General features: G+C 40.5%; 1 protein-coding gene across 3 annotated transcripts in view; it reads left to right on the top strand.

Annotated features, from left to right (window-relative positions):
• The first annotated feature begins 238 nt into the window (after positions 1 to 238).
• Positions 239 to 8,531, top strand: part of LOC122869537 (junction plakoglobin-like) — a 187,435-nt gene continuing 179,142 nt past the window's right edge. For 2 of the 3 annotated variants that reach the window (XM_044182659.1, XM_044182658.1), the window contains exon 1: positions 242 to 662. The gene's annotated coding sequence lies outside the window, so the exon portion shown is untranslated. Of the gene's footprint in view, positions 663 to 8,531 lie in introns of all 3 variants that reach the window. The other variant, XM_044182660.1, reaches the window with a different exon arrangement.

The following is an 8,531-nucleotide window of genomic DNA, read 5'->3' as shown; positions in this document are numbered from 1 at the left end:
GACAGAAAGTTGAAACTGAAAACCGTTGACAATGAGAAAAAACTGACAGTGTAACAAAACTGTCTCTGAAAACAGAGTGACATGAAGAAAAGAAAATCAGAACATTGTCATTGAAGAACACATCAGAATGCAAAAAATACCAAATAAAATTATTTTTAGTGTTTTATTTATTTATCAATTCCAAATGTTTTTTTCCATGCCAAATTTTAAAGTCACTGTCCTGGCTCCATACATGTCGCGCTGCCCCTGATTTGCATAAAGTAGCCTAGCCTCAACTTCAACCTCAACAAATGAGCAGAGTCCAACCGACGCCCCGTCTCTCGAAACGCAATGCTACGCTACCAGAATGCATTGCAGGGCTTTCTACATAGACAATGAATGGAAAGCGTGGAAATGACGGATCCTGTTGACACGTACCATGAGACCTCTCATTTCCCCTCCTTTCCAGTGACGCTGTAGCAGCTGAGCCGCTGCCGGTTCGCTCCGCTCACTCCCCCCGGCTGGCTGCGTGCTGCACACCGTGTTTAACGGGAGACAGAGAGGGCACAGAGGCGGATCTGCACCTGAACTGCACGGACTGTGGATTTAAATAGAGGGAATAAGGAAAAGTTGAAGCCTCACTGCTGCGACAGGGAGCTCCAGACTGCTGTCCAGTTAACAAGGTAACCAAAAGCAGCTGAGCTATCTTTTTACGCATGTTAACCAGAAAACGAGCTCGGTCACTTGAGATGTGGACCTCCAGTCGGTGGTCATCATACAGTATCACGACCATCATTGGAAACACAATCTGAACTGCATCTCTCCTCTGTCCTCGTGAAACTTCAATCATTCTGATGCTTCTCCCCAGGATGAGGGCGTTTACGTTACATCTTAAAATCCCATTCAAACACACAGTTCTGTGAACAATGAGCTGAATTAATGTGGGTTTTACCTTTAACTGTATCCATAAGGGCCATTTTTTCGGATGCTGGAGATGTGTGCTGCCATAGGAGCAATAATGATGTCTGTTTTACAAAGAATCTGGATAATGTAATCTTGCAGTGCTCAGGGCTTTGATGTCGTTGCTTCTTGTATATGTACATATGTGTATGTGTGTGTAATTGGAATGAGACTGTTGCAAACACAGTGCAGTTGGTGGGTTCAAGTCCCTCTGGTGTGGCTTAATGTCACCTCATGTCTCGGTGCATTCTGTCCCTGCATGACATCCCAGCCTCTCTTTCTCTTTCTCTCAGTTCAGTTCAGTGAGCTTTACTGACTTTAAAAAAATCTAATCTTCCACGTAAAATAACATTTCTATTAAAAATCCCTTGTCTCCTTTTCTGTTACTTTGCTTTTTTGCACGTGTGTGTGTGCGTGCGTGCACGTGTGTGTTCCTGCACAAAGCAGAAACATCTCATTCACATTAGAGGTTGAGGGTGAAGCTGTGAAATGTATCTGTAGTGAGATAGAAAGAGCTCTTTAGGACAGATGTAATTGTCACCACTGGTATTTAACTCTGTCTCTTCCTCATCCACACGCACACACGCATTTTCACACTGTCTCCTTGGGTCTGCTGTTGACTCCACGTTCTTTGGCTGTGACAAGCGGGTGTAGCAGCCAGAGAGCTAGCCAAGAGTGTGTCTGTGTGTGTGTGTGTGTGTGTGTGTGTGTGTGTGTGTGTGAGGCTACATCCACACTACTACATTCATGTTAAAAAACGCCATTTTAAAAAGAAAACAATCTCTGTCCAGACGAGCTTTTCAGCTCAGTTTCAGAGGTGATCTCCATCCATACTGACATGCCTGAAAACGCATATCACATGACCATTCATGTACACTGGGCATGCGCGTGCCGGTGTAAACAGGAAAAGGACAAAATAATAAGGCAGGGAAATGTGACTGCTCTTCACAAAATCCTCCTGGATAATATTTTTATGAAAACATTGTAAATAGCATTTTCTTTGTCTCATATCCATCATTGCATTTTCAAAGTCTTTTTGTGTCTTTCTAAATATAGAAAATATAACATCCATTCCGTCAATGTACAAGCTCAAATACTCCACAGTATCACAACACATACTCCAAGGTCACAACCTTGTACATTCAAAGGACGTTTCCCCTTTCTGTTGATGTAGTCTGTGGATTCGCATTGTGGCATAACTTTACTGTGTGTTTGCTAGAAGTTGACGACAAGATCTTTCTCTTTGGGCTCTGTACTCTGTGTTTTGATGTAGTCTGGACCCAGGAAGATGGTGATGGTCTTAAAGACTTGTCAGATGACTGAAACAACTTGTCGAGATAGTCTACCTCCTGCAGGTTCTGGGCGTGCTCTGTCTCTGTGTGTGTGTGTGTGTGTGTGTGTGTGTGAAAGTAGATTTATCACCTTTCTAACCATTTCATCAGCTGAAGCCTGTTTTCCCGCTGGGGGAACTCCAGCCTTCAGGCTGTGTTTGAAAATGTTGAAGTGATAAAGATTCATTGCTGATGTGACTTTAACGATGGCACACTACAGATCCAATTCATCTTATGGACGACTGACAGCATAATACTGGAGAGTTTTGAATATATTCTCAATTATTTTGTTCTGTTGAGGACACTGAGGTTATGCAGTAAAATGAGGCATCTCCTTACATACTTAATTGTAACGCGTTTGCATTATGTATACTATTATATGTACATGTGAAAGCTGAGTTTAATGTTGGGATGTGGGAATTCATGTCAGTGTTTAGCTAATTTAATGTTGTTATGTATTGGAATTTTGGAGAGTTTAGATACAGACAAGAGTCATGGGGAGAGAGGGAGTGGGGTGCAACATCCAACGAAGGTCCTCGGCCAGAACCGAACCGAGAGGCAAAAGGGCACAAGGTCACCCCTGTTTTTTTTATTTTTACAGTTTTTCAAAATACTTTTTTTCAAGCGGCAACCTCCGGGGCTTAAAAATTGAAGCCAATGCAGAAGTGCCAAAAACGTATCGATACTACTACTCTTATTGGTTCGTTTTCATTACTAAATAGTTGCTTTTTAAAAAATATATTTAAAAAAAGAATTCAGAATAGGATTAAAATTAATATTTTAAATATAACTAAATGTTTCTAGAGCAGCAACAGTGAAGTTTACAAGAGCATGGTCACTATATAAACTCAATCTCACTGGAAACAAATCTAAAATGTCAGTAAAATAAATCATATTCCTGACATCAGAATACTGAGTGAAGTTTAGAGAGAACGAAGAACGCAGACATCAGTCAGTATCAGTCCATCCTCCTGTCCTCTGTCCTCTGTCCTCCTCCCTCTGCTGCTGCTGTGATTCACTGCAGGTAAGTTAACACTGGTAGAGAGAGGAGGGGCTGGTTTGTCTCAGCCAGCAGTAAGTTTACAAGAATTTGCCAAATTTTAAGATACACAGTGATAAACAGTTAGACAACATACAGACAGCTTCGTTTTTGCTTGTTTGTAACCATTTGCTATTATTTTGACAGCAAGGTTTCTTTTGTTTATTTCTATGATTTCAACACGTATTTGTTGATCACAATGTAGCTTTGTCAGGGAAAAAATAGGATGCATCCCGTGGACGCGTCGATAGTGAGTTTACTGCGTCCTGCGGCAACCAGGCTTCCTTCGGCCCACCTCAGCTCCACTGACGCTCCACCTCTTTGCCCATTTTTGGATTAGCCGGGATTTAGGCGAGTCAGGCACTGCCAAGATGGCGACAGCCATGTTTCATACAGTATGATTTTTTTTTTAATTTGTTTTTCAATTTTGCACACAGTCACAGTTTATTGTAAGAAAAAACTTGGGAAAGTGTGGTTACTAACATTTGTCACAAGAGGGCAACACTGAAGACATTACACAAACATTTTAGTGCAGTGCTGAGATGAAAGGATGGACAGAAACTTGTTAAAAACAATGTACTGTTATGTCTGTGTATTTTTACAGGTAAGTAGCAACTTTTGCTAGATGTTTTAGGACTCTGTGGTGGTACATTTAGGTTGCCTGTGCTTGCATTGCCTTGCATTTGACTGTGAAATGTATTTTCATTGTTCTGTGTTAAAACTAACTGCAGGGCTCAACACTAACTTAACTTTCACTAAAGTCTGGCAACCAGGCATCAGCTTTCAGTTGCCAAAACTAAAAATATGGTTGCAATTTTTAGTTTTAAATTTTGAGTAGTTAAGATACTATGCAGTTATATGTCAGCTTAATAACTGACAAAAAAAAGAATGTTTTAAAGCTTTGTTACAGTAACCGAACCAAAGTTTGTGTTTTTACTTGATACTTTACAGAATTTGAATCTTTAGTGTTATCAGTTAACGTCTCCACCCTCAGTTCCTGGTATACAAAATACCAGCATTCGTTTGTGATGTTGACGGGTTAGTCGAACTTTTCACCCCACAGTTAATTTGCTTCGCCATTGTCTCAAACAGATGCCTGCGTGCACATGAGTAAATGCACCAATACATGTGCAGCGTTGTCTGGTTCCGGTTCCGACTAACAGGAATATTTAAATATCACTAATGCAACAAAAAATTTAAAATGTATTTATTTTGGGGTGCATGTTTTGCTGTCCCTATTTTTTTTTTATGTTTAAAGTAGGGGTGTCACGATTCTCCAAATCCATCATTCAATTTGACTTTGTAATTTGCCCCAGAAAGTCCGGCGTTACCGTACTCCGGTCCAGACAAGGCGGCAGGCTCCCGGGAATGGACGGCCTGGACAATGAACGGATGGTTAGTGGGTAAATGGCGTGTTGGGCGAAGTCTGCTGTTATCCCAACCTAAGTTTTTCACTAATGAATTGAATTTCATTACTCAATATGAACATCTCAAACTGCAAAACGACTTAAATGATGCAGCAATTGAAGGTTAATTTGTCTCTGTATATAATAAGGTCAACTGGAAGTGTAATCTTTTGGATGCCTTAGCACGTCAGGCCCTTGGTGATCAGGTGATTATATTTAGGCTATCTCAGTGATTGTTTTACTATTTTCAGCAACTGACAAAAACAAGTAATAAATAAATAAATCACACATTTGGACGTTTGCGAAGGAGCCAAATCAAAGAGTCGGCTCTTCTAAGTGTAATGTGGCTATACATTTTTTGCATTAGCCCTGTTGATTTTATTATTTGGGATGTAGTGGAGAGTAAACGCACATAAACGCAGTTTACCCACCTTTTATTTTACATCTGTGATTTTGTCCAATTACTGTTAATATCTCAGGCTAATTTGTTGCCCCACACAACAGCAGACTAACCTGTTAGAGTAGTGTTTCCCAAACCTCTGTTAGAGCACCACCCCCTGTCCAGCATGTTTTCCATCCAACCCTGCTTCACCACAACTGGCTCAGATGGGACTTCATGAGCCATGCAGTTACATTCAACAAAGTGAGGAACACACAATCCCATAATGTGTCATTATTAGTCATATAACTGTAAGATTGCGTAGGGCCTATACAAAATTATTATTTTATGTTTTGGGAATTATCCTCACCATAATTATGGTTAGGTGGTGTAGAAATGTTTTAAATTACAATTTTTTGAGGGAGGCACCACCACCACCACCAATAATGTATCTTTCCAAATGTGCTCCCCCATTTTAAAACATAACCAGGTGCCCATGGGTGTACCAAATTATGATGAAATGTATAGATTGCTGAGGTTACACATGGTGGCTAACTCTTGCCCATGGATGCAACCTTTCTCCAAACAACATTTTCTGACTTGATGGCACATTTACTCCTTTAGTCCTCCAAAGAAACGTTGCAGAGCCTTGGTAGGCTCTGGAAACAGCTTACATTCTATAGTTACACTTAACAGACAGAGCTGTCATTGCAACAAAATCACAAATCAAAATTACCTGACATCTGTTGGCTATGAAATGTCCTTCCCCAGGCACTGAGCTCTATGGAGATTGAATGGACTTCTGGTGACTGGTTGATCTTGTTGTACATACAGTGTACAATAGATTTGACCTATAAGTTCTCACATAGGGTTCCTTGATATATTTGTGCATTAGCTGTAGCTTTCATTTCATAAGGTATCTTTGTAACAACACAGGATAGTCGACCAAGAACATATTCCTATTAAGTTGTCTAACATAACTATTATTCATCCAGACGAGCTGTCTAAGAACACTTTATTTATTTATTTCTCCTTTGCAGCCACTGCCGTGGGTAGTGATTGTAAAGGAACAGTGAGAGGTTCCAGACACACACACACACACACACACACACACACACACACACACACACACACACACACACACACACACACACACACACAGGATGATTTGACAGGTGAAGAACAGTACATTTTCTGCACTGGTGATGCTGCAGCTATGGGGCTGTTTGCAGCAAACCTTTCAGAAACATCAGAGGTTACAAAACAGGTTTGGAGTTGGTTGCATAAATTATGGTTTGTAATCTCTTGCTTAGGGAAGGTATGAAGAAAACACAAAAATTCTGGGTGCATTCTCTTACATATTTATCAGATACTACTCCTACTACTACTCCTGCTACTACCATTGCATCAACCTTCTACTGTACTACCACCTCCCCCATCACCACTGCTAAATACTGTCACTGCTACTGTGAAGGAATTTTCTTCCATCACTGCCACTGCTGCTGCTGCTGCTAGCTGCATATTGCAATATTGCTGCTAAAGCTACACTGATACTATATAACTGGTACTAATACTGCTGCTACAATTGCAGATTCTACTACTACAAGTGCTGCTACTACTATTGCTACCGTAGCTACTGTTGCTAATATTGGTAATAGTTTTACTAATTAATAGGAACTGATATAAAACAAATTGCATACATATGTTTTGAAAAGACGTTTTTAGTTTGATTAGACTACTAACACTGTTTTGGATTCATCTAATCGTACAGATGCAGGGAAAAGAGAGATTTTTCTAGACAGTTTACTGTTAATAGCAGTTATACCAGAGGTTTCCAAACTGTGAGGCGTGCCTCCCCAGGGGGTTGTGGGAGAGTTGAAGGGGAGGTGTGGAGGGAGAGGCATGAGGTAAAGATACTGTGTGAGGCGAAAGAGACAGTTGCATGCTGGTGTTCTGAAAACAACTGGAAGCTGATTATTGTAGTTGTAGTGTAATTGGCCCGCTGGTTTGGCCGCTCACCAGTAGCTGTGACACACAGCTCAAGGAGTATGTTAAGATACTTTACTGACATTTTGCATCAAATATATTATTCCTTCTTGGAGTAACTTAGTCAAAACTGAACACACAGACATGATACACATCATAGAGATCACACTTTCTGTGGATATCATTAAATCCATCACTACTTTCATACATTGCAAACAGGAACTGCTAACAGCTAATTCGGCATATAGGTGTGTGTGTGTGTGTGTGTGTGTGGACCAGTTGTCCCAATTTTGGGGGGCCTACAGTGTCAGACTTTGAAACCCCCAAGTTATACAAATAAGGCTAAGTTGGGGTTAATACAGTGAACAATTGACTACAGCTGTTTTATTGGGCGTTTAGACATCACTGCATTAAAAACATGCACATTTTTAGGTGTGTTGCTACAGGTACTGGTCAGAAGAAGAAAAACAAACCAGGAAGTAAATAATCAAGTAATAGACCATGAGTTTGAAGGCTTATTAGATGCCAAAACACTGCACAGCTGTTTATAATAGTAAGAGACATGCTTTACCAACTTTGGAAAGTTATCACTGGAACAATATTCTAAGTCAGTTGTGGAGTAAATTGAAGGATTAGCTTATGCAGTTCATGTCACAAAGCAAAGCAAGGGAATGTGTGCTTGTACGCAATTCATTTGCCAACAGAGTGCACTGTTAGATGATGTTGCATTGTGGTGTGGCAAAGTTAAGCCAGGTTTAACTTTTTTGATGGTCAGGGCTGCAGCCAGGATTTAGCTACTATTATTGCTAGTACTGCTACTGATACTACTATTGCTACTGTAGTAACTGCTGTTATTATTGGTAATACTTTCGCTTTAGAGCCAGACTGATACATCCGCAAGGCTGATATTATCAGCTGATTTTAGCTTACCAGAGATATGTCAGCTGATATGTCAGCTGGCGTCCTTAATGAGCATAGTGCCTTAAAATGCTGTACACTGTTCAATTCTCCTGGCAGTGTGTTTCCCGATTCCTCCAACACCAACGATTTGGTTGATTATTTTAACTACCTGTGTTCTTCAACCTTAGATCTCATAGCTCCTCTGAAAAATAGACCAAACTCAAAGACTAGAAAACAGCCATGGGTAAATGACAGTATTCGAAGCTGTAAAAAGAAATGCAGAAGAGCAGAACGCAGATGGAAGAAATCAGGTCTCCAGGTCCACTTTGTGGCCATGAAAGAGTTATTACGCCTTTATAATAGGATGGTGAAGGATGCAAGAACATGTAATTTCTCTGCACTTATTTCTGCCCATCAGCACAACCCCAGATTCCTATTTAAGACTGTGGATCAGTTAGTTAACCCTGCCTCTCCTTGTGCCCCTGCTGAGTGTGATGCTGATTGTGAAAAGTTTCTTTTGCACTTTGCTGGAAAGGTGGAGTTAATAAGAT

The sequence above is a fragment of the Siniperca chuatsi genome, linkage group LG21 (assembly GCF_020085105.1).
Source record: "Siniperca chuatsi isolate FFG_IHB_CAS linkage group LG21, ASM2008510v1, whole genome shotgun sequence".
In the NCBI taxonomy this organism is placed as follows: domain Eukaryota; kingdom Metazoa; phylum Chordata; class Actinopteri; order Centrarchiformes; family Sinipercidae; genus Siniperca; species Siniperca chuatsi.
Note: the sequence above shows the minus strand (reverse complement) of the source record. Positions and strands in the feature narration are given on the sequence as shown.